The following is a 6,232-nucleotide window of genomic DNA, read 5'->3' on the forward strand; positions in this document are numbered from 1 at the left end:
TCATACAAGCGTATAGTATGCAGAGCTTGGCCAATATTAACTCTTATAGTTTGTGCTGCAGAAAGGTATTGGCTGGGACTAGTTGCAGGTGTTTCTTCCTGAGGTATTTCCACTGGCACTATGTCAATTTCTTCTTCTCTCACCTTGTAATGTATACAAATATTGTGCAGGGCGGAACCGACATTCATTATTCTCGCAGCTTTCTCTGGTCCGTAGTGCAACTCTCTGGCACCAAGAAGACACCTCCAACTATTCTTTAACACTCCAATAGTTCTTTCAACAATGTTCAGGCACTTTGTGTGGACGTTGTTGAATGTCATTTCTTGGGAACCGATTTCTGGCATTTTATGTGGAGTTAAAAGCCAAGGCTCAAGAGGATAAAAAACCTTAAAACAAATTTCTAAATTATTTATGAATTTTTGTTCATTTTGGTGTATCACTTACCTAGAAGCCAAAAGCCACCATGTAAGTATCTCTCTTCGAAATAATTTCGAAGATCGCTCGAGTTCCACACGAATGAATCGTGACAAGCCCCGGGGTGCGAAGCGTCAACGTATCGGATTTTCAATTCATGGTCACAATACTGAAAGAAGAGAGTGTTACCGATACACGAACATACGCATTACAGAACAACTTACAATCAAAACATTCATGCTAAATTTTCCTTTTCTATTATAAAATAGATGTTTGTTGTCGGTTGGTGCAATAACTTGCACGTGGGTTCCATTTATGCACCCGACAACACCAGGAATTTTGTGTTTCTTATAGAACTCCAAAGCAATCTTCCTTTTTCTCCTCGACATTTCTTGGTACTCTTATCCACTTAGTACACAAGTGAGTTTCAAGTGTCGTTATCATTTCCCCAAGAACCTTGCTTAGAGTTGATTGGGCAAGTCCGACGTCACAGTCTTTTACAACGCTTGTTTGGTATCCTCCTTCTGCAAAAAAACGCAGTGCGGCACTAAGCTTTATTATTGGAGAAATTCCAAACTGTTTTTTCGTTTGTGGGGTATTTTTGGAGACCACTTCCAACAAGTAAAGGAATGCCGGCTTCTTAACTCGATAGTATTTTCGGAATCTGGAAAAATATGTAATTACTGAAAGAAACAACTTTTATATTTTGTCAACTTACAGCGACGCTGGTAGCTCAAGTGGGTTAGTTGCATCCCTTATCTGCCTTCTTGCTGCAATCCTTTCCAACTTTTTTTGATGCTCTTCATCGTCAGCAACATTTTCCATATAAATGCGCATAGCAATACTGTTCATGTTTTTCTTCTTTTAGCGTTTTTAAATATTTAATTAAAACTTTTCACCACACAAAAAGTAAATAAACACAAAAATGTAGAAAAAGGGTAAACAAAGGGCGAAAATGTCAAACAGCTGATTTTTAATGTTGCCATATTCCTTTTTTTAATTCTTACGGAATTCGGGATTTGAGGAATTCTCTCTCACGGAAAAAATTTTCCGAGGGAACGAAATTCCTTGCGGATATTCGTGATTGGGCTGATAGTCTTGCTGTACATGAAAATCACATGCGAACAAAATGATTTTGATAATTACGCGACTTACACGTATTTTAAAATGCATTTACATTAAAATGGGTTATTTTACCTCTATTTCCATTTCAAAAGCATTGTAAAATACCCTCAACAACCCAGTTATCTTCCTCAATGGGAAAGCTAATATGAATGTCTATAAAGCAAAATCTGTATATTTTATTCGGAGATTTAAGCCAAATGAAGGAAGTTCCCTATAGATTTTTCCAATATTTTCTACTACATAATGCATGTGAGAAATTATTTTTTCAAACAAAAAAAAAAAAATTTTGATGAAAATTTGTGCTTATTTTGGCTGTAACATGGAAACTATAATATTTAATCCACAAAAAATTGTTATGTAATTTTATGACCGCTAAATGAGTTTTTATTTGAAAAAAGGTTGACTTAAATTCTATAATGTATAAAAAAAAACATTGTTCCACAACATCCCATACGGGACAAGGGAGACTTCTCTCATATCAATGAGTGCACCCCGATTCATATTTAGCTCAATGACATGGGACCTACTGTTTATCGCCGAGTCCGAACGGCGTGTCATAAGACACCACTTGTGGAGAAGTTTTTAAAGGCTGAAATACTCAGGAAATGTCGCCAACATTACTGAGGGGTATTTTGCCACCGTTGAAAAAATGCTTGATGTTGCCTGGCCGGGGAATCAAACCACCGACCTTCTGCGTGCAAGGCGGGCGTGCATATCATTGCACCACGGTGGCACCCAGTTTTATGTAAATTCCGCGAATACTGAGTAACATTTTACATTTATTATGCAATCTACTCGCTGAAGTCACTTCGAGAGAACTTTTAGTAACAATTATCTTGATTAGAATAATTATTGTTTTTATAATATTTTTTCTTAAAAGACGAAAAATATAGCCATAACTTTTGTCCGCCACAACCAAAAATTGGCTCGCGGGCAAATTCGAACTGGGGATTTTTTTTCTTAACCTATGTACCAAAAATCTTTAAAGAAGCGCGAAAAAAATTTAACTTTTTTTTGAAATGGAATATGAAATAATTGACACTATTTGTGATATATACGGGACAAGGAAGATTTCTCTCATATTAATGTGTGCACTCCTATTCATATTAGCTCAATGATATGGGACCTACTGTTTATAGACTAGTCCGAACGGCGTGTCTTAAGACACCACATGCCTGAAAAACTCAGGAATATCGCCAACATCAGTGATGGGTATTTTGCAATCGTTGAAAAAGTTAATGTTGCCTGGGCGGGAAATCGAACCCACGACTTTCAGCGTGCAAGGCGGGTGTGCATACCATTGCACCACGGTGGCAAACCAAAACACTAAAGGAAACACTAATTTGCCGGAATATGTCTCACAGAATTTAAAATATGTATCAAAAATTAAATTATGGCCAATTTCACCAGCTAAAAACAATCCGATCATTATCTAAAATTATTTGGATCTTCCTTGACCAAAAACTCTTACCTCGTGCAATATTTTGTCAGTATTGAAATATAACTGCGATCACTTGCGTGATTATGGTTACATTACACATAATTAAAATTGTGCGATCCCACAATCAACATAATGGACATCAATGAAAAGTTCGAGAGTTCATCTTCCTAATATAACTTCGGTGGGTAAAATGTATCTTCCAGAAATAAAATTACAGTCATTGTGTTAACAATTTTAACAAATTTCACACAAAAGTATTGCCCCATTTAACTCTCTAAATATTATCTGATCGTCGTGGTAAATTGCAAGCTTCTTCATTGTTGTAAAGACTATTTTTGCGAACTACAGAGCCGCTACATAATATATGTATATAACGCCTTGCTCGTCGTCTTCTGATTACGAGCTGCCTCTATACTGGGCATAGATTGTCTATAAATTGTCTTCATCTCTGGCGGTTTGTAGCTACTTCACTATGTTCTGCAATGTTATTATAGGATCTTCCAAGACTGTGGGACATAGAGTTAATTTCTGATATCGGTGACCTTCTCCATGTGGTTTTCGGTCTACCTCTTATTCGGCTTCCTTGAAGGTTGTAGACTTATGCACGGCTGCATACTTCTTCTGGTGTTTATCGCAGTGTGTGGCTAATCCAGCCAAATTTTCTTCTACGGATTTCGATATTTATGTCAACCATATTTGCTTTCCTCCACAGATGTTCGTTAGATATTCTGTTTGGCCAAAAAATACGTAAAATTCTACAAACCTGTTAACAAACACATGCAGTTTCCTCTGTATGTCCTCTGTCACAAACCATGTTTTGCGGCCATATAATAACACAGAGAGAACACAAGCCTTAAAAATGTTAATTTTCGTCTAAATTCCGCAATTGTGTAAATGATCCGAGGGCTTGCCAATTCGGATTTCGGAGATTGTATTAAATTTTCGTAGCTGCTGCGTATAATCGAAATTATTTTTTGTGGCATCACCAGGTTTTTTAGTTCTGCCCAAATGCATTCTCGATGTATGAAATCAAAAGCCTTCTCATAATCGACAAAAATAATGTAATGATCCGTAGGGTGTTGATTTGATCGAGTGTCCGCTTCTAAATCCAGCGTGTTCTGGTCGCAGGTTGTCAACTTGTTTGACGATTCGCTCCAGCAGTATTTTCATAAAAACTTTCTTTATTATACACAGTGATTGCAGTTTGTGAACTCACCTCTCTTTGGGATTTTAATAATTATATCCTGTTGAAAAAGTGGATGTAGAATGTTTCCGAAGAATACGGGGTCACATTTTAAAATTTTCCGCAGATTTTCTATTTTTTACAGATTTAATGACATCAACAATTTCTTCTTTCGACGGCGGTTGGGTTTCGATGGGAAGGACTGGTGTAGTGTCGTTGTTGGTTACTACGGTATCTTCTCTGTACACATTTAGTACTCCCATAAATTGTTGTTTCCATCTCTTTAGTTCCCTTTTATGCTTTTCACCGGATGCGTCTGTTTTATTTGTGAGCCTGGGTTTTTGCTTGCAATTTTAAAAAGGCCCTTCATGTTCCCCACTGCAGCAGCGCTCTCTGCATCCAAAATCATTTTGGACATACTTACCTTCTTGTCGTCCCGTATTTACTGTTTTAGTTCTTTATCAAGTTGGCGATATTCAGCTTGTTTCCCTCTTCTTTCTTCTGGATTTCTCAGGGAGTTTATTTCATTTTTTAATAAAGCTCTGTTATTAATCAATGGCCATGACTTACCTAATATGTATTCTTCCCTTTTTTCTTTTCGCGACCTAGACCATACTCGCAGGCCTTCGTAACTTCGGTTTTTATTCCAATTCAATCCCTTAATATTTTGCGATTATCACCAAAAACTATATACAAAAGGTTGTGACATTTGGTCAATAATAGCGGCCTGGAAAATCTCTCTCAAAATCGCTTTATCTAGTCGAGATATGAATTTTAGTATACCACATGTGGGATCTACGACAAATATTTCGCGGTGTTACATGAATTTTTGAAATAAAAAACAAACTTATAACAAATTCATGTTTTCTACCCTATATGTGTCCTTCAAAACTCTAAAAAATTAAGGTTTGTTGTCCTCCAAGGTCTTAAAATCAACATGAAGAAGACGAAGTTCATGATCATTATCACAAAAAATCCCCATGCTGAGGTAAGCTTAAAAGTACAAGGTACAGAAATGGAAAGAGTGAGAACCTTTAAATATCTTGGGATGTTAATAAACGACCAACGGGATCCCTTGAAAAAAATAAAAAGTCGGATAGAGATGGCGCGAGATGCTTTCTGTAAATATAGTAAACACTTAAAAGTCATGACATAAACATAACAACAAAAATACGTTTTATAAAATGCTATGTTTGGTTGGTGGTGTTATATGGAACAGAAGTTTGGACGCTGAAATCCTCTGATGAAAGAACGTTGGAATCCTTTGAAATATGGATTTACCGGCGAGTACTGAAAATACCATGGACTGCGAACATTTTTAATGATGAAGTACTAAGAAGGATGAATATAAGCCGGCAATTAATAACAACTATAAAAAGGCTCAGAATAGCGTATCTGGGACATGTATTAAGGAACAACAAATACATAATTTTACAAGCAATTCTGAAGGGAAAAATTTAAGGAAGACTAGCTAGAAGAAGGAAAGAAACATCCTGGCTTAAAAACATCATGGACTGTATAGGTTATATCAACGAAACTGATCTGCTGAATGCTGCAAGACACAGAGAGCTGACAACCATTATACAATAAGATAATAACTAAAAGACGATAAATAACAAATAAAATATGAATTCTGCGATCAATTATATCCTGATAACGGATGAGTAAATAAAGAAGGAGAAGAAGAAGAATTCCTCCAAGGATCCCCCCCTAAAGCCTTTAAAAATCCACATTGATTGTCTTATTTGGCCCCACCGAAAACCCTTAAAAATGTATGTTTATTGGCCATCCGTAGTTCTCTAAATATCCTCTTATATTGTCTTTTATTGGGTTCCTAAACTTCATTCAAGGTTCAAGTTTAATTTTTGTCTTCTTAACACATTTAAAATAGACTTCTCCATTCTGAGTTGGCATCGGAACAATCCTGTGTCGGTAAACCCGAGAGGTTTATAATGAGCATTAGGTGGCTTCCTTGCACTTACACTTTGTAATCTAAGATATCATTGTTAACGTACTTCAATTAAGCGATATTAAGACCGTCCTTCCAAGTGACGTTTTTACTTGATACG

General features: G+C 36.4%; 1 long non-coding RNA gene across 1 annotated transcript; it reads right to left on the reverse strand.

Moving 5' to 3' along the window:
* Positions 1-459: 459 nt before the first annotated feature.
* On the reverse strand, positions 460-1,364 carry LOC141393328 (uncharacterized). Its single transcript, XR_012410070.1, has 3 exons — positions 1,133-1,364; positions 639-1,078; positions 460-583 (listed from the first exon to the last, which is right to left on the reverse strand). It is a non-coding gene; the product is annotated as an uncharacterized lncRNA (long non-coding RNA).
* Between the last annotated feature and the right edge of the window lie 4,868 nt (positions 1,365-6,232).

The sequence above is a fragment of the Musca autumnalis genome, unplaced genomic scaffold (genome assembly GCF_047663935.1).
Source record: "Musca autumnalis isolate F117 unplaced genomic scaffold, ASM4766393v1 scaffold_2, whole genome shotgun sequence".
NCBI lineage: Eukaryota > Metazoa > Arthropoda > Insecta > Diptera > Muscidae > Musca > Musca autumnalis.